The sequence below is a fragment of the Myotis lucifugus genome, unplaced genomic scaffold (assembly GCF_000147115.1).
Source record: "Myotis lucifugus unplaced genomic scaffold, Myoluc2.0 scaffold_6, whole genome shotgun sequence".
Taxonomy (NCBI): Eukaryota; Metazoa; Chordata; class Mammalia; order Chiroptera; family Vespertilionidae; genus Myotis; species Myotis lucifugus.
Genome location: NW_005871054.1, coordinates 1932710 through 1957095, shown reverse-complemented (window position 1 = coordinate 1957095; position 24386 = coordinate 1932710). Strand labels below are relative to the sequence as shown.

Below are 24386 nucleotides of genomic sequence, written 5' to 3'. Positions count from 1 at the left end.
TATTTTTGATTGAGGACTGTCAGGGAATCTTTTCTGCTTTTCTTTTAGTGACGGTTTAGATTTAGTGTGGGGAGAAATCGTTTTTGAAGAATGCCTCTTGTTAAATTAAGTAGTTTTGAATTGTTTTTTTTTCACATGCTAATAATATTTTATAATTATAGAATAATCTTGTAGTAGTTTTATGACCTTGCTTAAAAATACTCCAGCTGATAAAATAGTACACGTTTAAAGGTTTATATGGACATTTCTATTCCAATGTCATCTCAAATATTTGTAGATTCTTCTTAAATTACCCCACTTCTGCCCACTAGGGAATGCTGTCATAATTAGTATGTGTTTGTGATATTTCCTTATTAGAAATAAAATTCTCTCAATTAAGAAAAAAAACACCTAAATTTAAATAGTGTAGGTGGGGGAAGGGTATTATATATGATCATTCAGAGCAACAATCATGTTATGAGCTTTTACTATATAAAAAATAAATCGAACTTTTGTTTTTAAAAATATCAGAACACTTTGCAAAATCTAGAAGCTTGAAAATTCACTTTAACTATATACTTTTTCTTTCAACTTTATTATGCTTATTTTAAGAGGCATCTTTTCCTGCTTTTAATTCAGACAATTATTTTCTATTTTATTACTAACAAATTATTTTACATAACTTTGTGTTCAGATTTTGTGTACCTGTTTCTGATGGTTCACCAGTAAGGTGATCTCTAACAAAATCCTATATTTAATGTAAACCCAATTGATCATAGAATTTCAGTACTTGATTGCAAATATTGAAGACATGCTGTGATACTGGGCCAGGGTGGAGCCTGCAACCTAGGTACCTGCCCTTAGCCAGAATCAAACCCGGGACCCTTCGGTCTGCAGGCCGACACACTATCCACTGCAGCACAGATCTGCGAAATATCACTCAACTATGCTTGGATAATTCTGTCTGGTCCTATTTTAGCTCTGATGACAAAGAATATTTGATTTAGTAGTGGTGGGGAAAGAAGGTGGGAGGGATCACTGTGAAAAGAAGAGGAGCTATGGAAATAGCTTGATTTTGACAGCTTTCTTTAAGTGATCCTGAAGGGTTAAGAGTGAGACCCAGAATCACATCTTTGAAGACCAGAAGTTGTGCATGTTTGAGGCACTGCTTTGAGTCAAGGATAGCATAAGAGTAGTACTTAGTGCCATCAATAAAAGTGTTCTGAGACCAAGTAGTCATCATAAATTGCTTTTGGAGGCAGAGGTTCAGAATGTACACCAGAAAGACACAGACGTGTGTGTATGGTAGACAAAGAGTTTGGGGCTCAACCTGGTGATATTCATATTTAAGTATTATAAAGTTGCTTCATTCATTTATATAATTACATCTGTTGATGTTTTAATTTAAATGCCACCCTGAGAGTTGAGAGTTAGCTGAATGTTTTAAAATGTGACACTTTCGCCCTAGCCAATTTGGCTTAGTGGATAGTGTGTCGGCCTGCAGACTGAAGGGTCCCGGGTTTGATTCTGGCTAAGGGCAGGTACCTAGGTTGCAGGCTCCTCCCTGGCCCGGGCCCTGGTCAGGGCTCATGCAGGAGGCAACCAATCAATGTGTTTCTGTCACATCCGTGTTTCTCTCTCTCTTTCCCTCTCTCTGAAAATCAATGAAAAAAAAAATATCCTCGGGTGAGGATTAGAAAAAAATAAAATGTTACACTTTCTCAACCTAATGTTATAAAGGAGAGGCAGTGCTTCAAACATGCACTATTTCTGATCTTCATAGGTGTGACTCTGGATCTCACTCTTAACTTTTCATGATCACTTAAAGAAGACAGCTGCCAAAGTCAAGACTGCAGTAACCTTTTACAAAGCCTACTAGTTCCACACAGTGCCAATGCATGCCTCTTCCAACCCACTGCACTGGCAGTCTCACACCCAGTTGCCAAATATGGTGTTCCAGCCTGGTGCCTTTCATCATACACAAAACTGGTCAATGTCCAACTTTATCTAACCACCTACACCAAATCCAAAACCTCGTGATGCTGTCACAGATGCCTGTAGGGTGGCACTCCTGCACATTTTTAAAAAAGATGAGATTATAAAAACTACTAGAAAAAAAAACCCTTTGTCATGCCTTCTACCTAAAGTTTATACCTTCTTTAATTTGCTATAGGATATTGGCAAACAAAGTTTGGTGGGAAAAGTGTATTTTATATTTCTTGATCTTCCCACATCCTCCTAGTTTTATAGGTCTTATTAAATAGGTTTTAATGGGCCTGTCTTTGAAACACAGCCCAGACGAACATTTTATTTCAACTGTAGCAATAGGGTGCATTATTGATGAATGACCTTTACCCTGACATAGTGTTGTCTTTTGACATTGACTGAAATAAGTGAAGAAATTTCTCCTTGGCTTGATTTGTATTGGCAGAAGAAAGCAAACAGAGTGGTTTGTCAAGTTGCTAAAAATGTCAAAATATAGTCTTGGGACAATTTCTAGCACAAAGGTGTTTTTTTGTGTGTGTGTTTTGTTTTGTTTTTAAAAAATTTTTTGTTTTGTTTTTTAAATAATGTGTGGGTGGTTGGATGTTCTTTGAAAAACAACACACCTTTGAAAGAAAATTGAATTCCAGTAACACCTGTATCAGATTAATAATAGGAATTAAAGTGTTTGCCTTCATGTAAAGTTGTATTTTATTAGTCAGGTGCTTGCTGGTGACATGTTTGAACATTAAGCCTTGAGAGAATTTCACAATTTTAAAGAAAATAGTGTTAATTCATATACGTATTATGTGACTGGTAATGTGTTAAAGGATATATGGCTGGCTGTTTTCCTGTGCACACTTTTGTTATGTTGCAATTTTAATGATCATTTATTTTAACTCATTCTAGTTTCTACATGTAAGTTATACAGAATATACCAGAACTCCATTTCAAAAGTAAGATGTAAAATATTTCAGCTGAATTCTCATTACTTGTCAATAGTTTCTAGCTTTGTAGGTAAATATTTCTGCAAGTGGTACCCATAAATGAAGTGTCCTGTTTTGTAGACTTCATTGTTCATACCAACTTAAAAGAGCACAGATATATGCAGTTGTTGCTCCTGCTTTTGTTTATCTTGAAAGCATTGCTTTCTTATAGTCAATATATTTCAAATTAGTATTGTAATATTTTTGTTGTTTAAGTTACAACCCACCATTATGTTATTTTATAATTTTAGAAGCTAGTTCCTTAAGGCAAATGTGGGTTTCTTAATTCAAATAATCAAATCATAGAAATTTAGAGCTGGAAGGAGGCTTAGAAATCATAAAGTTCTCTACCCTCATTTTACAGATAAAGAAAGTGAGGGTATCAAGATACAGAAATTAGCCCAAGGTCATAATGCTAATTTAGTAGTAAATAAATTCCATTCATTTTCTTCACTCCCATTCTGTTCTTTTATCTACCAACACACAGTATTTGCATTTATGTGATAACATAATATTAAGTGTTTGATTTTTGTAATTCTTTAAATAGAACACAATTCAGCTGTTTTAGAAAACTGAAATTTGATTTATTATATGAAAAAATATTTGTAATCAGGTTTATTAAGTAAAGATCAATTTCACTGAGATAGATTATTTGATAGTAATGAAAGCAAAACAAGGCCGAACTACCCAGCAGCCACACCTGGAGTATTCATTTAAATTCAGTGCACAAGATCATCTGCTTCAGATCATGTGTATATACTAGCCACATACTAAAGTTCACAACCTAACTTAATTTGCTAAAAATTTTAATAAATATTTATTGAATAATATAAGGTATGAAATGCTTTAGTTTCACTTAAAAAAGTTTATCAATATACAAATAAAGATGTAAATTTTATAATTATGTGAAAATATCTGAGTGTAAACTTTTTAAAAATAAATTTGTTAGGCACAATTTTATAGTATTAAGCTTTTTAAGAGATGGATATTTATTCATTTATTTATATTTATTGAATAAGGTATTATATATATGTGTGTCCTTATCTCCCCATTGCCTCCCCCACCCTACACCCCGCTCGTGCCCTCACCCCCCTAGTGTCTGTGTCCATTGGTTATGCTTATATGCATGCATACAAGTCCTTTGGTTGATCTCTCCCCCTCCCCCTCACCCTCCCCTGCCTTCCCTCTGAGGTTTGACAGTCTGATCGATGCTTCTCTGTCTCTGGATCTGTTTTTGTTCATCAGTTTATGTTGTTCATTATATTCCACAAATGAGTGAGATCATGTGATATTTATCTTTCTCCAACTGACTTATTTCACTTAGCATAATGCTCTCCAGGTCCATCCATGCTCATGCAAATGGTAGGAGTTCCTTCCTTTTACAGCAGCGTAGTATTCCATTGTGTAGATGTACCACAGTCTTTTAATCCACTCATCTGCTGATGGGCACTTAGGTTGTTTCCAAATCTTAGCTATTGTAAATTGTGCTGCTATGAACATAGGTGTGCATATATCCTTTCTGATTGGTGTTTCTAGTTTCTTGGGATATACTAGTATTCCTAGAAGTGGGATCATGGGGTCAAATGGGAGTTCCATTTTTAGTTTTTTGAAGAAACTCCATACTGTTCTTCACAGTGGCTGCACCAGTCTGCATTCCCACTGGCAGTGCACAAGGGTTCCTTTTTCTCCGCATCCTCATCAGCACTTGTCATTTGTTGATTTGTTGATGATAGCCATTCTGACAGGTGTGAGATGGTACCTCATTGTCGTTTTGATTTGCATCTCTCAGATGATTAGTGACTTTGAGCATGTTTTCATATGTCTCTTGGTTTTCTGAATGTCCTCTTTTGAAAAGTATCTATTTAGCCCTTTGCACTCCGCTGTCCCCTCTCAGGGGACATCGGAATTCTAGCATATCACTCGGATGTCCCCTCTCAGGGGACATTGCAGTTTATTAGTGATTACGGGGAATTGAGTTATTTCAACGCAACTTTTTGAGACATGCATGTTTCCCTGAAGTTTTATCTTGAAATGGCACAAGAAATTAAATCAAAATATCGTAAAATTACTAAGATATATACAAGAAATGTCAGCGGGTTTTGTGTCGGATTAAACAATAAACTACATATTCCCGATGTGGGACAAAGAAAACGGGACTGCATTGTGTGTTCTAACAGGAAAACACCTGGTGGCAGGCGTCAAACCACTTATTACTGTCAAACATGCACTAATCAGCCTGCAATGCATATTGGGGAGTGTTACAAAACTTATCATACTGTACAAAATTATAAACAATAAAATATTGGTTTTTTTGCAAATATACATTCCTCGATGTCACCCAATTCATATAAGTCCAATATCATTATAATACGTTACTTGGTTCCAAAATTATACTAAATAATACGAGGGTCTGTAAATGCACGTTTCCGCCGCAAAGTAGCGTCGAGTAGCTGGTAGCCAATGTCCAGAATGGTTCGGAGTGCAAAGGGTTAGGTTTGTTGCCCATTTTTTTAATAAGAGATGGATTTTTAATGACATTTTAATATATATAGACAAATAGCCTTATTAAAATAGAGAAGTTTGGAAATATTGTAAATTATGTAGAATAGTAACTAGATGTTTTTCAATAATATTTATGATGTTTAGACGAGATCGGGCGCGTTCAGGGTGGTATGGCCGTAGACTATGATGTTTAGATATCTAAACTACAGATGGCTTTAAAATAGGGTTATTTTTAATGTGAATGTGTGTATGTCCTATCATTCAAAAAATAATACTCAGCAGCAATGCTTATTCTTGGCATATTGCTAACTAGTTAGAACTTTGCTCATAAAGCACTTTTGTCTCAGGATTTCTGAATGTGGTTGTGTAATATATCCCCAGCCTTCTCCTTACAATCTAGATACAGCATTGGACACTACTATAATAGGTTAAACTTAGAGATTAATATTGGCTTACAAGTACTCCTTACAGCACATCATTTCAGATCTCTGCTTTTAAGGTATGTCAATTGCTACAGTTAATTAAAGAGAGCTGCATATACTGCTGTTTAAACCAATTTAAAGCATTGGGCATGTATTTCCAGTTATGTGAGCTACAGAATGATTATACCTTAACATAAGCTCTGTCCCTATAAGCCTATAGTGTCCCACAGTTCAGATAGATTAGTGATTCAGATTCCTTTATCAGTCCCTAAACATCCATCTTTTTGCTTGTTTTTGGAGTGATGGAAATGTAAGTGTATATCACTGATTTCTACATTTTAGAATAATGTTTTACACATAGTAACTGGACCCTCAATGAGTGTTTGAAAAATGATTTGTCACTGATTTACATATTAAGCTTGTGGATTTTCTTTTAATTTTATCTTAGCTTGTTATTTAACTTTTCATGGGTAGCCTTCTCTTTGCCTGCTGATCTTAGGCAGCTACCTAAGGGTGGGAAGAATTTTTTTTTTTTAAATAGACATACTACGCAAGATTTCATGCATTTATAAATATCCAATAAACAGGTAAGTGGGTATCCAATTGTTTTCATTTTCAATAAACTTGGAGTGAAAATTTTAAGCCCTGCTACCTGAAGAATTCTTAGTTTCATGCCGAAAGAAGACATCTGTTATAGAGTCTGTGAGTCAGATGTGCTTGGAATAATGTACTAATAAAATTAATATGTATAACTTTTTTGTTCTTTAGACTCTTTTAAGAGCTTAGTGGATCTTTTAAAAATTGTAGATGTATTACACATTCAACAAAATGGCAATACTAGAAATATTTAAAAATGAAAAATTATTCAATTTTTAATAAAAATTGATTTAGGTTATTTTTTGTTTCATTTCATAGAGTAGATAAAATTTGTAACTAGTGTTATTACATTTCTTATTTTAAAATGTATATTATACCTTTGTCATTTTCAGGCTTTTATTGAAATGCTTTGAGAGCTGATGCTTGCGTATAAGTATAAAGAGCAGCTCCACTCACAGAACTGCTTCCCAGGTGTGAGCTATAAGGGGACCTCGATTCTCTCTGCAGTGACTCTCACTTTGGAATTTACTCCAACAATAGCTTGACCTAGTGAAAATCTATAGGGCTTCAGATTATTATACAAAACCCATCATTCACTTAGGCTTTTGGAATGGTCTTGTTGATTCAAGGACAGTTTTGGTGACTAGATTCAGAGTTCAGTTTAGAAGCAGATTTTCAATGGATACATGTCAACAAGAAGATCATATAAAATGAAAGTGATGACTAGGGGGTGTGTATGGTAAAAATGAAATAAAATTGAAGAGTGCTACCTGAGATTGCTCAATTTAATTTTGTAGAAAGGTCTTATTACCTTTCAGGAGTTTGAAAATAATACATTTAAACTGGTAGTGACATTTATTTTATAATGTTTACAAGTTACATGTGATTTACTAAAGAAAGAAGGGAGAAATATAAAATTAAATTTCTTTATTTTCCAATGTAAAAAAATAAAAAAGAAGAATATTTAGTTGCCAAACATATGTGTTAGGAAGGAAGGAAAATGAGAGGAAAAGGAATCTGTACTAATGTCAGAGCAACTGTCTGCTTAAGTTAAGCCCTGGATCTGAAATTTTCCTTACTATAAATTTTTATGGTATCATCAGGTAGTCCTAGAATATCCAAAACACATTTTTCTTCACCTCACCCCTAATTTTTATCTCTTGTTTAATTCTTTCTATATATATTGCTACTACTAGTAATTTAGGACTAAAGTGGAGATCTAAAAACTGATTTCAAATCCATCCTTTCTTAAACTCTCTTCTTCAGTTGCCAGTTTCTAAATAATCCATCACGTTTTTCTCTATAAACCTTTATTTTTATATATCCCACCCTATATTGGTGGACCCAATTAGTGAAAATCTACTCAAAAGTCATAATATAGTATAAATCATGTTACTGGTTTTGACTACCTTTTCTTTAAATCAAACAGGTTGTTGCAGAAAACTAAATTGCTAAAATTAATATTTCTTGTTGACTAGATAAAGTAATTTTACTTTAGAAAAGTGATTTTACAAAAATTAAGATAGGATAAATTTGCATATCTCAGTTTCTTCATATGTGTTTCTATAATAAGAAAACTTTTCTTCCAAATGAATATTATGTTTTAAACATTGTACATCTGAAAAGTAAAGACACTTTATGTGACTATTTGTGAGACTAAATTTGGGTACTTATTTTTAGATACCCTAAACTTCAGAAACTGATTTTACAGAATAGCTACTTTTTACTCAGTTTCTTAAAAAAGTATTTTTAAAAGTCTCCACATGTATAAAAATTAAAGAAAATAATTGTGATTTCTTCTGTCATATTTGATATAAAATCTTCTTTAAATAAATTTTTTACCACTTCACCAAAATTAAAATGCTAAATAGATAAGTTCACAAAGCCTATTTTGAATAAAGAGACAAAAAGTACATAGTATTTTTCCTAGTTTCTAAGGTGGATAAAGTCTGCACTCCCATTTACTTAAATGCGTTTATTGTTTGTGAACCCAAAACATGTATAGACCCTTTCTTTTACCATATGTATATTTAAATAAGCAACACTTAATATCTTCTCCATGTGAAGTGAGATATTTCCTTAACACTAACACAAGTCAGTTCTCAGCCAAAGCAAATAGAAGAATGAATGCTTTGTTAATCATCCGTAACTAATGTGTGTATACACAGGGGGAAAAATCAAATCTGTTTTTGACAAGAACCTTTTGATGGAATTTGCAAAAAAAAAAAAAAAAAAAAGAAGGAGGAGGAGGAGAAGAAGGAGAAGAAACTTTTAATATAGGCCAGGCCCTTCTAATTTATGAGTTTAAAAATTTTGTTTTTATTTTTTTAAGTACAGGCACTTGGTAACAGATCAAACAGTATAGACCTTTTACTGAAAATCAACATTCTTCTGCTCCTTCCCTTCCTATCTCCAACCCTCTCCAAGAGGCAGCCTCTTTTAACTGCTCTAGATTCTCGTTCTTCTGGTGGTTGGTTCCTTCATGATTCTAGTTCTATAGGATAGACTTGTACTCTATTTCAAATGTCAACTTCAGACAACATTTATTGAATCTCCAGTTCAAATTGCACATTCCTGGCTAGCAGCATTTCAGAAATGCATATAGTCATTCCCTATCACTTTTTTTGATCCACATCCTTTCTTGATAGTTTCTCAAGGGATTAGTACATTTCCACCATTGTTCCCACCACTTCAAAAATTTACTGTCAAGTCCATCTCACCTGCTCTCACCTGCTCTCTGATTCCTTTCTACTTTTTTTCCTTGTTAAAATCTATTCTACTAGAGGCCCATTGCAGGAAGATTCTTGCAAGAATAGGGCTTCCTGAGACCCGAGCAAAGCAGAGAAGGGAGCGAAGCCCACCAAGGCAGGCTTTGCTCCCTTCTCCGCTGCCTCGCTCCCTCGCTTTGCCCTCGGCTCCCTCCCTTCTCGGCTCCCTCCCATCTCCCCTGCCTCAGCTCCGCTCCTGTCTCTTGCTACCTCCAATCCATTCCCTTCTCCGCCGCTTGGCTCCCTTCTGCAGTGCTTGGCTTCCTTCTACACTGTCTTCAGTCTTCGCTGGGTGTCTGTGTATGCAAATTAACTACCATCTTTGTTGGGTTAATTTGCATACTCTTCTGATTGGCTGGTGGGCGTAGCAAAGGTACGGTCAATTAGCATATTTGTCTTTTATTAGTGTAGATTCCCCTTTTTAGTGTTAAAGTTTGGATGAGCCATAGATTCGGATTAGGGAAATCATATATCTTTCTTTTAAAAAATACGCAAAATTGCTCTAGCTGGTTTGGCTCAGTGGATAGAGCGTCAGCCTGCGGACTGAAGGGTCCCAGGTTCGATTCTGGCCAAGGGCACATGCCTGGGTTTTGGACTCAATCCCCAGTAGGGGGCGTTCAGGAGGCAGCCAATCAATGATTCTCTCTCATCATTGCTGTTTCTCTCTCTCTCTCCCTCTCCCTTCCTCTCTAAAATATATATTTTTAAAAATGCCCAACATTTATTTTTAAAATATCTATGTAACCCCAAGTAATTGTATTTCATTTTAATTTTTTCCCTGTGAGTCAATGGCCCTTGTAAGAAGTTTGTTAGTTTTTGTTTTTTAACCCTTCCCCTAATAGATAATAGCTGGGCATAAGGATTGTGATTTTAAAAAAAGAGAGAGAGAAAGAGCAGGCATGTTATAAATTTGACTTGATGGATTTCTAAGAGTTTAGCATTCTTCTCAAAGACTATTAAAATGATGTAAATAAAAATAATAAATTCTGAAATGGCAATCTTTTTCACCCTTCTGCCCCTTCTTGGCTAAGCTGGTCCTTTCTATTCTTTTCCCAACAAACCTCTTCAGCATGATTCATATCCACTCTCTAATTTTTCCTAGGAGATAATTCCAATTTTAAATAGCAATCAGGATAAAAATGGAGCTTGGCATTTAACTTTAGGACTTTACTTTTACTATAATATATCAATTACTTCTAGAGAGTCTAGTACTGACTTTAGTCCTTTTTAAACAGTTTGGGACACTTCTTGGAAATATGCATGGAACTGTGTGACCCTGCCTAAATCTTTCTTCACAGCATTATATGAATTACCTTTGTTAATTTCTGTTGCTCTAAAAAAGTCAATTGTAGCTCTGTGGTTAAGCCAGAAATCCTGCTCTCATAATACAGATATTAGGTTGTGGATCAAGACTAATAGGTTATCATCAAATTGGTTTTCCATTTGTCATAAAAGCTGTGGATAGAAAGACATTCTAGGATGTGAAATGCTTTGCCTTTTGAGGTAGCCTTAACTGTACTCAGAATAATTTACTATTATTCTGTCTTATCAAGTATCAAAGAATAAACATGGTTCTATGTTAATTTCCTGATTCAGCCCCTGGACTAATTGAGTTTTTCCCTTTACAGAATATATAATACAATGTATAACTTTTTTTTTTTTTTACTTTATTTAACTAGATGCCTGGTGCATGAGATTTGTGCACTGGGGGGGGGGGCAGGGGGGGTCCCCTCAGCCCAGTCTGCACCCTCTCCCAGTCTGGGACCCCTTGGGAAATAGCCGGAAGTCAGACATTCCTCTTGCAATCTGGGGTTATCGCAGTCCGGGACTCCTCACTCCTTACCACCCGCCTGCAGCGGAGGGGGGAGAGGCTCCCACCACCACCGCTGCACTTTCCAGCTGTGAGCCCGGCTTCTGGCTGAGCAGTGCTCCCCCTGTGGGAGTGCACTGACCACCAGGGGGCAGCTCCTGCGTTGAGCGTCTGCCCCCTGGTGGTCAGTGTTTGTCATAGCAACCATTCATTCTGCCTTTCAGTCAATTTGCATATTACTCTTTTATTATATAGGATATTTATAAAATATACTAGAGGTCCAGTGCACGAATTCGTACACCTTGAAAGGAACTGTGGGCTACGAGGCTGTGGTGGGCACAGGGGTGGGTCTCGGCCCATCCTCCGAGCCCCCACCCCGCCCCTCCCACCGTGGCCCCTGGTACTCTGTCTGTCAGCAGACCCACTCCCGCTGCCGCCACTCACACCTGCTGACGGCGCGGAGCGATTGGGGCCGGTGCCAGCAGTGGGTGTGAGCAGGGCTTGGCACTGTCAGCAGTGTGAGCAGCGGCTGCTGCCTCGATTGCCCCTCAGGAGCAGGGGGAGGTGGAGAAGCCCTCAGGGGTGATCAGGGCTGGCAGCCGCTGCTCACACCCACAGACAGCACTGAGTGATGGGGGCTGGCGACGGGCGCCGGCAGCGGGTGCGAGCGGTAGCTCCAGCGCCGGCTGTGGGTGCGAGTGGGGCTATCTCCGGCAGCAGGTGTAAGTGGCGGCTCCAGCACTGGCTGCCCTGACTGCCCCTCAGAAGCAGGGGGAGGTGGAGAATCCCTGAGGGGCAATAGGGGCTGGCAGCTGCCACTCACACCCGCTGACGGTGCCGAGTGATCAAGAAATTTTAAGCCTACACCTACTTTATGTCTCACAAATTTGAAGTTTATTTTTCAAAATCAGAGGCAGTAATAATAATGCAATGATCATGAAATTTGAATTCTGACACTGAAGCTACCCGTGCCATTACTATGAACCTAAAAGCTATCCAGTTCTAAAAATAAATAAATGCTAAATGTCTGTTTCATTTTTTAAAAAATCTTAGATAACATTATCTTTCAAAAAGTTTAGCATAAACTTGAATTTTATTCTTAAATTATTTATTGTATTTTACTAAGCTTTCAATAGGAAATAGGAAGTAAAAATTTTCCTACTTTTTTGTTGTTGTTAACCCTCACCTGAGAATACCCTACCCCCCTTTTTTTTAAGCAAGTGGAAGGGACAGAGGGAGAACATCGATGTGAGAGAGACACATAGATTGGTTGCTTCCTGCATATGCCCTAACCTGACTGGGGACTGGGGATCTGAGGTATGTGCCCTTGACCAGAATTGAACCCATGGGCTAACACTCTTAACCACTGAACCAAACTGGCTAGGGCAAATTTCCCACTTTTTTATTATTAGCTCTTAAAATTAATTTTTTATATGAAAAGTAATAGATGGCTAAAGTTTTTTTAAAGAAACTAATAGAATAAAAAGTAATTCTATCTCCCTACTTTGTTTATGTTTTCTTTTCCTCAGAGAACTTACTATTAGGTCCCTATGTTTATCTCCAGATATATACATATCACCTTTTAATACACAGTAAGAGCAGAATAATAATATTTGATATCTTGTTCTTTTCATTTAAGCATATACATTGATAGTTTTCAAGTATATAAGACATGCACTGTAAAATTTTTACTATATCATTATTTTTCCCCACATAAAACTTACTATTTTTCCTAGAGTTTTTAAATGTAAAGTTTTAATTACAAATGAATCATGGGTTTTATTCAGAATTTCAATGCAGTTTAATACTTGAATTTTATAGCACCTACCATTTACAAAGCACTTTCATGCATTTCATGTTATTTGATACTCTCAAAAACCCTGTAAATAAAACCCAGTAATTGCGTGATTTGTTATGGGTTTAATGAAGTTCAAGTTTTTATCTTTCTTGAACACCTCTTTACATGACTTCTAACTTTATTCTGATTTGTAAGCACAGGCAGAGGCAGATCTTTTCCTTTGTCTTCTAAGTTCTCCACCCTTCCCGTCCCCCTCTCCAAAACACACACACTTTTTAAAAAAACCTAATGAATAGAGGTACACTGCTTGTATCTTCCCTAGCTCCTGTGATACTTTGGAGTCCTGTAAAAGGATGCTGTTCTCTTCTTAGAAATATATAAATATTTAGGAAAACCTAACTAATCATTCTTTTTTTGTCCTATGCAAAAACATATTCTGATTGCTAAAATATGAACATGTAAACATCATATACAAGTCTTTGTTTTTTAATTTTTTTTAATCCTCACCTGAGGATATTTTTACATTGATTTTTAGAGAGAGTGCAACAGAAAGGAAAAGACAGAGAGAAATATCAATGTGAGAGAAACACATCGATTGGTTGCCTCCTGCACGAGCCCTGACCAGGGCCCGGGCTGGGGAGGAGCCTGCAACCAAGGTATGTGTCCTTGACCAGAATTGATCCTGGAACCCTTTGGTCCACAGGCCGGTGCTCTATCCACTGAGCCAGACCGGCTAGGGCTTTTGTTTGTTTGTTTATTTATTTATTTTTTATTGTTTAAAGAATTAGATATAGTATTACATATGTCTCTTTTTTCCCCCATTGACCTCTCCCTGGCCACCCCCACCCCCCAGCACATGCTTTCACCCCCTAGTGTCTGTGTCTATTAGTTATGCTTATATGCATGCATACAAGTCCTTTGGTTGATCTCTTACCGCCCCTGCCACCTTCCCACTGAAGTTTGACAGTCTGATGCTTCTCTGTCTCTGTATTTATTTTTGTTCATCAGTTTATGTTGTTCATTATATTCCACAAATGAGTGAGATCATGTGATATTTATCTCTCTCTGATTGGCTTATTTCGCTTAGCATAATGCTCTCCAGATCCATCCATGCTGTTGAGAATGGTTAAGAGTCCTTTCTTTTTTACAGCAGCATAGTATTCCATTGTGTAGATGTACCACAGTTTTCTAATCTACTCATCTGCTGATGAGCATTTAAGCTGTTTCCAAATCTTAGCTATTGTAAATTGTGCTGCTATGAACATAGGCGTGCATATGTCCTTTCTGATTGGTGTTTCTGGTTTCTTGGGATATATTCCTAGAAGTGGGATTGCTGGGTCAAATGGGAGTTCCACTTTTAATTTTTTGATGAAACTCCATACTGTTTTTTTTACAGTGGCTGCACCAGCCTGCATTCCACCAGTAGTACATGTGGGTTCCTTTTTCTCCACATCCTCGCCAGCACTTGTCATTTGTTGATTTGTTGATGACAGCCATTCTGACAGGTGTGAGATGGTACCTCATTGTCATTTTGATTTGCATCTCTCGGATGTTTTCTTATGTCACTTGGCCTTCTGTATGTCCACTTCGAAAGGTGTCTATTTAAGTCCTTTGCTCATTTTTTGATTGGATTGTTTATCTTCTTTTTGTTAAGATGTATGAGTTCTCTATAAATTTTGGAGATTAGGCCCTTATCAGATATAACATTGGATAATATGTTCTCCCATGCAGTGGGCTTTCTTGTTTTGTTGGTGGTTTCTTTTACTGTGCAGAAGCTTTTTATTTTGATGTAGTCCCATTTGTTTATTTTCTCCTTAGTTTCCATTGCCCTAGGAGTTGTATCGGTAAAAATATTGCTACGACATATGTCTGATATTTTTTTTATTGACTTTTGGAAAGAGAGGAAGGGAGAGGGAGAGATGGAGAGAAACATCTCTGTGAGAGCAAACATCCATCAACCACTACCTGCACTATCGAGCCTGCAACCCCAGCATGTTTTCTGACCAGGAATCGAACTGGCAACCCTTTGGTGTATGGGATGACACCCAACCAACTGAGCCACACTGGCCAGAGCAAATTTTTGTTTATTTTTAAAAGAAGTGTTTAGCCCTAGCTGGTTTTGCTCAGTGGCTAGAGCATCAACCTGCGGACTCAAGGGTCCCGGGTTCGATTCCAGTCAAGGGCACATGCCCGGGTTGCGGGATCGATCCCCAGTGTGTGTGTGTGGGGGGGGGGGGGGGTGCGTGCAGGAGATGGCTGATCAATGATTCTCTTTCATCATTGATGTTTCTATCTCTCTCTCCCTCTTTCTTCCTCTCTGAAATCAATAAAAATATATTTGGGGGGAAAAAAGTGTTCAGATACTGCTTATAATTCTTCTGACTCTTAGCTATACATGGCTTTTGTGTCAGATCACTTTGCGTGCAGTAACTTGGTGATAGTTGTTGTTGCTCGTGTTATAATTTGAGCACCAATAGCTTACTGGGCACCACACCAGAAACATCCCAGCCCTACGGACACAGTTTGATTGGCAGAAAACTAAATTCCCATAGAATGATAATGATTGCATAAAAGCAAAAAGAACCAAATTGACATTTTTATCAATAGTTAACCTGAAATAACCCTTGCTAGATAATGTAAAAGTAAAAGTCTAAGATTTTAGTTTCCCGGATACTCCTTTTTAGGGTACTTAGCTTTGCTGATATATTAATGAATAAACAGAAGTATGTCTGCTAAGTGTGCTGCTACGGATATGAAGGGCCAACTAAGTTCATTTCATTTAACTTCAACACAACTCCTTTTGCTTACAGGCAAACCTCTTTTGCCTTTTTAATAGTGGTTGGAGGATACCTACATATGAACTCTTTTTTGTCCTGCCATCTCCTTACAAAAACAAAACCAAAAACCACTGCAGTGGTAGAACTGATGATATGTCTTGATAAACTTACAGCATTTTAAAGTTTCTAGGCCTAAGTTTCCTTAGTCATCTGTAAACAGTGATAATAGCACCAGCCCTACCTATTTAACAAAATGTTAGTTAAGATCAAATAAATAATGATCCCAAAGTAGTTCACTAAACAAATGGTAAAAATAGTCATTACTTTTAAGTGCTATTATATCAAATGCTATGAAAACATCAATATTTTTTTCTATAGTGTTTGGAATATATGGAAGTAAAGAAAAAGATGTAAATGAAATTGAAAGCAATTATTTGTTTCATAGAATAATAGATTTCTGTGTAAATCTCACCTCTTCTTTCTCTGCAGTTTGCCAGGTGCAGTCAGTTGTCTCTTCAGAGGCGTTTTAGTAGTGGGTGTAGTGGTTAAGACTTGGACATTCTTAGCTGTGTAGTCCTGGGAAAATTGATGAACCTCAGTTTACTTATCTCTAAAATGTGAATAATGCTAGCCAACATATAAGCCTATGTAGTCAACACTACAAAAAGCATTAACATTTGTTTAGAACAGTGCTCAACACATGGTATGTTGTCATTATAGTTAGTTGTGCTGTTATTGATCTGACTTAAGCAGCAGCTAGAATTATAGAAATCTATGATGTAAGAAATGTTTAACGATTTCAACTACAGGAAAAGATCTCAAGCAGTGTGATATCACATGGTCTCTCTAGTCCTATATATGAGAAATAGTCTTCAAGCTTTCATATTATTATTCTCTAAAGAAAAGAACTCTGTGAGATTATGCAATTTTTATAGAGAACTGTATAGTAGGTATACCACACAAACCATGTGTTATCTATAATTGCTTATTGAAAAAGTTCCCTAAAACCAGATAAAGTATTTATTTGAAATGATAGTAATTTGAGGTGTTGATTCTTGCATTTTAACAATATTTGCTGAATTTTAGCTGAAACATTAGTTGATGTTACCTCTTTTCTTGCACTATATTATAGAAAAGTATGCCTTAACTGTATGTGATTGTTCAGCTTTAAATTTTAATGGTTAATTATGACTTTTCAACTTCAGAAAGTTTAAGACATTTTTATCACCCTGGAGCTAAAAAGCACTTTAAGAAATCACCTGCCTATCTTTCTACTCTTAGGCAAGGCTGTACCTAAAACATCACAGAAAGCTATGGTAATTATCTATATGGTTTGTTTTTTGTGTTTTTTTAATCTGAAGAAAGAAGGTCCTGCAACTTGCCCTGAAGCAAGCTCAACACTACAAAAATATTTAAGTATTTAATTATACTGGAAGCTATGAAGTTGGGGCATCAATATGAGGACCTATATACCTCTTTACCCTCACGTTTCATACTCTTTTAGTTACCTGTGGGGGCCAATAACTTTTACTTTATTAAAACATATTTTTAGTGGTTTCAGAGAGGAATGAAGAGGAGAGAGAGAGAGAGAAACATCCATGATGAGAGAGAATCATTGATTGGCTGCCTCCTGCATGCCCCCTACTGGGGATCGAGCCTGCAATCTGGGCATGTGCCCTGACCCCCCAAAATCGAACCGTGACCTCCTGGTTTATAGGTTAATGCTCAACCACTGAGCCATGCTAGCTGGGCTGCGGGCCAATAACTCTTTAAAAAACATCTAATCTACTTGGTTCAAAAGCAAGTAAACTTTTGTGAAAACTGTGTTCCATGGCACTGGAACCTGGAAGTGCAGGAAAAGAAGTATGTATTCATTCTAACAATGGTATTTAATTGTACCCTTCAGATAGGTTTGGAGTAGGCCATATGAGCTGCTAAAATAATTACATAAAGAAGGAGATGAAACATTCTGCATGGCCCTATGTCTCCTTTAGAAACAAGCACATTCAAATTCAGGTATTATATGTATCAGATTAAAAGTTCTCATGTGGTAAGAATACAAAAGTGCTATTTCATCACATATAGGCGAAAACATACTATCTATAACTTCTAAAAACTGAAGTATTTTTAAAATACTTTTTGTGTATTTTTTAAAACAATTTTAAAGTCTTTTATTTTAAATTCAGTGTGAATAAGTATACGATCTTAAACCATAAATTCAGGTGTGTTTTTGTGTGTGTTTTTTTTAGTTCAAATGATGTGAAACCTTTTGTTCTATTCAAAGGCCTCTATGTCTTTGAATTACGTTACCCTGTAACTAGTGAGAGACTGTTACAGAGTGACTGTAATGTATGTACTGTATTATAATACTTCCATAAATTAGGAAAGCCCTTTATGTTTTTCAAAGCCTTGTTGTCTCTCATATAAGGAGCCACAGTGTTAGAGTTCTGCTTTGTTTCAGAGAGGAAGGCCATCCTGCAGCATAAAGACTAGACAAGGTACACGCCACACACTGCCTCTCCCCTACAGCCTGGAGAGGATTTGGGGCAGAAAAGGTGGGACTAGACTTTTTGGTAGTGTCACACTGAAGCAGACTGGATAAGAAAGGTCAGCTGTTGTTTCTTTTATCCTCAAACTGATGGAAGTTTAAGCAAAAGCAATTAACCATGCCATAACATTCAAACAAAAGTATGTCAAAATGTAGTATTTACTGATGAGTTATAGGATGGGTAAATTATTTTTACTTACTACTTAAAACTTGTGTCTTTTCCAAATTTTCCTCAAAATGCTCTGCTTGTTTTTAATCAGAAAAACAGCCCTGGGTTATCAGTTTTTAGAAAGAGAAAAGTAAAAAAGGAGCAGGCTAGGTCCATGGCAGGGCAGATCTGAGAGGCTAAAGACAAACGGGTACCAAGGCTTGTTATGCAAGAGAAAGAAAAAACAAAAACAGGCTTCTCTGGAGAATGCTGGCTGTGGAGTATGCTCTGTCATATGGTGGTACTTCTTTAGTGCACGGATCCAGTGCTGCATTGCTTTTTATGCCATCTCAGTTCTCATGATGTGGCTGTTGTGGAATTACTGCGTCTTACCACAACTTCATATTGTTTTTGTGCTTTTACTGTCTTCAAATTTGGGCGACACAACTGCAGTGTAACCGTCAGTGGAGGCTTCTCTTGAAGAACAGAAGGCTATGGAGAATATTTCATTCACTTCTATCAGCCGTCGAACACAGCTAGATATGGTATATTCTTTCCCATCTGAGCAGTAAATCTTACACAGAAGTGCAAGTTCTGTTAGAAACTGTGCCCCTGTTTAAATTTCCCAGAGACCCTGTTTTGAAGTCTGCTACAGTTGGTACTGATTTGATAGGAAATGCTTTTGTTTTTCCACTTCGAAGAACTGGATGAGATTCTGCCAATGTGATGACACATATTCGGTTGAAATGCTGTAGTATATAGAGGTCCTCACAGGGTTTTCCTTTGACGTCCACTTTGTACCAGCAAGTGAAGATATGATCCACAAGTGATGGCATCACGGACTCCATGGCCACCTGTTCGGTAGCTATGGTGACCTGGGGCACCGCTACCTATGCCCTCAGAGACCCAAGCACTTCCTCTCAATAGTTTTTATGTTAGTCATGTGTATCTCATAATTGGATGTCCCTTCTCCTTTTTGTAGTGATGGCAGTGGTGATATTTGAATTTTGAAGCCATAGGGAAGATACTTTAACCCTAGATTGTCTTAATGTATTCTGGTGTCCCTGAAAAATGTCATTTACCTTATGTTTTAAAAATGGTATAGTCTGTCTCTGGTGATAGATAAAGCAGATTTCCTATCTTTTATTTTATTTTTCTTTAATGTCATTTTAATACCAAATCTGTAGTGACTCTTTAAAGAATGTTAATACCAGATTTTTGTTTTTAATGGTTTGAGGATGGTATTTCAGCTGCATAGTATATAAAAACCCAGGTCTGTTTCCTGCAATTGCTGGTTAAGAAATGTTAAAGACCATCCGATTGTGTTTTATATTTGACTAGAGGCCCGATGCACTAAATTTGTGCAAGAGTAGGCCTTCCTTCCCCCGGCTGCTGGCACCGGCTTCCCTTTGTCACCCAGGACCCGGGCTTTCCGGCAGGCACCCAGGACCCGGCAGGCACCTGGGACCCAGGCTTCCCTGGCAGCCCAGGCTTCATCCGGAAGGATGGGAGGGCGTCCGAAAGGATATCCAGTCTAATTAGCATAATATGCTTTTATTATTATAGATAATTTTCCATAGTCTATATACACTATCTCTTGCAAAAATTCTTAGGTATAGTAGTTGTGATGTGACTTAAACCAACATAATAATTTGTTAATCTTAGGGGTTTTATTTTGCTGTCTTTAGTAGATAATGGTGGCCATTGAAACAGTTAAAGGTATTTCTTTGCAACTTTACTACCAAGTTATAGAGAAATGACCACATTCTGTCACATACAGATATTTTTTAAATGAGAATTCTTTAGCATGCCAAACCAAAGCAGTATATAACAATCTGTTTCTGTAAGGTCCAAGAAGGAAGCTTTGAGCTCTTCATTGAGGCATTCCAACCATCACCTTACATGAAAGGTTCAGTAAAACTATATACACAACATTCATAAGGCAAGATTCAGTTACCTTTGCACTCAGCATCAGGCAACCAGAAGTGCTCCCAAACCAATGGCAGGGTACAGGACTGGTAAAGGATCAACTCTGGGGACCATCTCTAAATGTAAAGGCTATATACTTTGCTGGATTTTTATAACCTATTTATTCAAGGGTGGAAAATAACTATATAGTATTTATCTAATTTATAAATCCTAGTATTTAATTTTAATAATGAAAGCCCATTTCTAACATTCATCTTGTTAACTAGCAAGCTGTTCATTTTACCAACAAACCCCATTTCTGATATTTACTGTGCAAATTAGCAATGTCTCAAGTGTTGATCACAATATGAAGAAAATAAGTGCTTGTGGTTACTGCCTCTAGAGCAGCGGTTCTCAACCTGTGGGTCGCGACCCCTTTGGCAGTTGAATGACCCTTTCACAGGGGTCGCCTAAGACCATCCTGCATATCAGATATTTGCATTACGATTCATAACAGTAGCAACATTACAGTTATGAAGTAGCAACGAAAATAATTTTATGGTTGGGTCACAACATGAGGAACTGTATTTAAAGGGCCAGAAGGTTGAGAACCACTGCTCTAGAGGATAGCTGTCTGATACAGTGCTCCCCTTCATGTGGTTTCTCAGTTAGGACATTTGACTGCCCCTGAAGTTGAAGTTTAACTAAACTAACTTACGAATTCATACCTATCACACCATCTATTCTGGTTGGATTACAGACATCATAACAGGAATGTTGTTAAATATTTAAAAGAGAAGACATTATTATACATGTCACTTTTTAAAAAAATATATATTTTATTGATTTCTTACAGAGAGGAAGGGAGAGAGATAAAGAGTCAGAAACATCGATGAGAGAGAAACATCGATCAGCTGCCTCCTGTACACCCCCTACTGGGGATGTGCCCGCAACCAAGGTACATGCCCTTGACCGGAATTGAACCTGGGACCTTTCAGTCCGCAGGCCGATGCTCTATCCACTGAGCCAAACCAATCAGGGCTACATGTCACTTTTCACTGTGTTTTAAAACTTTTAAAAATGTGTTTCAAAATACATTTGATCAACAAATAAAAATACATGTAATCAGTTTAGTTATTCATTGGTGTTCTTCAGAGATTTGAGATCTGGCTTTTAAGTTTTTTGATACAATTCTTAGTAAATTTATTACTAGTATTTAGAACAGGGGTGGGCAAACTTTTTGACTCGAGGGCCACAATGGGTTCTTAAACTGGACCAGAGGGCCGGAACAAAAGCATGGATGGAGTGTTTGTGTGAACTAATATAAATTCAAAGTAAACATCATTACATAAAAGGGTACGGTCTTTTTTCTTTTTTAGTTTTATTCATTTCAAACGGGCCGGACCCGGCCCGCGGGCCGTAGTTTGCCCACGGCTGATTTAGAATCATGTTTACCTGTCTGTTATTAAATGGCATAATTTGCTAAAACTAAATTTTATAATTTATAGACCTTTTTATTTTATAGAGTTTATATATTTGAATTTTACAAGTAGATTGGTTAGTTTTACATTTTTTAACTAGAGACCAATAGAACCCATGCATTCATTCAACAATTACAGAGCACCTGCCACATGCAGGGAATTGTACTAAACTACAATATACCGATAATTCTCAAACTGTAGTATGCATTAGAATCATCTTGGGAGCTTGTTAGATCTTAAGTGAGATCCAGGACTCTGAATTTTAACAAATATCCTAGGTGTTATGGATGAAGAGGGTCCCAGTCCACATTCTGAGGAACATAGTCTAAGAGATAACTAGTTAAGCAGACTAAACACTAACTTTGAAGAGGCTCACAGTCTAGTGGAGACAAACAAGGAAACAAAACTAATAATTGATGTCATATGGGGTGATGTGCAGGGAATTCTAACTCTGGTTGAGGAACTAGGGAGGCTTCTCAAAATATTAGATTTCTTAATTCAGTGGTTCTCAATGTGATGGGGAGGACATTTTTGCCCCCTAGGGAACATCTGGCAATGTCTGGAGACTTAATTATCATGATTTGGTGGGAGAGGGTCAAGGTTTGCTACGGGCATCTAGTGGGTAGAGGCCAGGGATGTTGCTAAACATTCCATAATGCATAGGAAAGTCCCCCTGCAAAAAAAGAATTATTTGGTCCAAAATATCAATAGTTATTTCTGTGCTTGAGAAACCCTGTTTAATTATTTTCCCTTTATCTCCTTAATGTCTGTTGCTCCTCTCCCCCTACGCCCTGCACACATAGTTTTTAGAAATTGCACAAGTATTAAATTAGAATACATGATATTAAATGTGAACAAATGATTATTTTAAAATATTTAAACAATAAGCAAATATATAAAGTAAAAAAGTTCTCATATATAATTCTTCTAGACATTTTTTCATAAAATTACTTATAGTTTGAGGTGGGTAGGTTTCTGTTCTGTTTTTAAATGGGATCATACTTGATACACTGTTTTGTGCTTGCTTTTCTCACTGTACTGTGTGTAATTGCTGCATAATTTTCCATAGTATAGATGGATGTACCATAATGATTTAACCATTCTTCTGCTAATGGATGGTAAGGTTGTTTTCAGTTTACTTGATGGTGTTATAACTAGTACTTCATTGAGATTTATGCACATGTGCACTGTAGAGTCTCAGATTCTGGGATAGATTCCCAAAAGTGGAGTTGTTTAGTCAAAGGGGATATTTATTTTATTTTGATAGTTTTAATGCTAAAGAAATATCCTCGTAATAGACTATAATTATTTCTGTTCCCACCAAAGTGATTGAAATGCCTATTTTCTATACCCTGACCAACACTAGATATTACTGGACTTTTTAATTGTCACTATGATTAGTGATAAAGAAGATGAAGAGTTTTCTGAGCTTCTAAGCAGTGGGGGAGAAATCACAGAGAATATATACATAGATTTATCTACATAAAAATCAAAACCAATATATATGCATATATATTTAAAAATCATAGTAAGCCCTGGCCAGGTTGCTCAGTTGGTTGGAGCATTGTCCCTTACACCAAAAATATTTCTGGTTCATTTCCTGGTTGGGGTGCAGATGGGAGGATGGGAGGCAACTGATTAATGTTTCTTTCTCACATTTATCTCTCTCTTTCTCTCCCTCCCTCCTCTTTTTCTCTCTCCCTTCTTCTCTCTCTAATAAATCAATGGAAACAAAAGCATTGAGGATTAACAACAACAAAAAGATGTTCATTGTAGCATGAGTTCTAAATGACAAATGTGAAGTGACTTAAATGTTCATTAATAGGGAATACTTTATGTAAATTTGTGCTGTAACCATATTTCAGAATGATATGCAACTTCTAAAATTTAGGTTTACAGGGTTATAATTTTAAGCTTAAAAACATAAGATTTTACAAATAGTAAGCTATTTTTAAAAAACTAGAGAAAATATGTCAAATATTAGCAGTGGTTTCAGCTAGTGGGTAAAGTTTTGAGTTCTTTTTTATACTACCCTATGTATTTATAATTTTGTTTAATGATTTTTTTCTTATAAGAAAACAAGATATCTCATTAAAAAAAGATGGTCACCCTCATAGAGTTATGGGAGATGAAATATAAGTGTGTATGAGCCTACAGAAAGGGCAACAAGTCCAAAGAGTATAGCCGTGGTCTGTTCACAGATGATGCTTGAATTTAGGAAAAAGTGGCATTGAAGATAGAAAATTGCTTTCCAGATTCTGGAGAGATTTAGCAGTTAGAGCAAACTTAGTTTGATGAGTCCTGGGATTGGGAGGCTTGATGGAATGTGGTACAATTCACCAAGAAGAAAACTAAGGGGAGAAACAGCACAAGGAATAGAGATGAGTTCAGTTTGGCTATGTTGGCACTGAATGCTTTGATCTGGAAGTCAGGAGTAGGTCTGTCTAGTTATGAAGATTTGGGAGTCATTATCAGCATACACATTCAAATCCTGGCCATGAAGGATATAACCCTCAGGTATCAGATCTTTAACAGATTATCTTATTTCCCTTAGAACATCTACTGAAAACTAATGGAAAATTCTGGTAGTGTAGTTCCTAGTTAAGGTTAAAAAATACATATATATATATATATATATATATATATACACACACACACACATATATATATATATATATA

The 24386-nt window shown here is 36.7% G+C and overlaps 1 protein-coding gene and 1 pseudogene across 1 annotated transcript in view; one reads left to right on the top strand and one right to left on the bottom strand.

Annotated features, from left to right (window-relative positions):
* The window catches only part of EHBP1 (EH domain binding protein 1), a 276286-nt gene that overhangs the window by 44271 nt on the left and 207629 nt on the right, over positions 1–24386 (top strand). The gene's annotated exons all lie outside the window — the stretch shown is intronic.
* Positions 18676–24386, bottom strand: part of LOC102429247 — a 7831-nt pseudogene continuing 2120 nt past the window's right edge.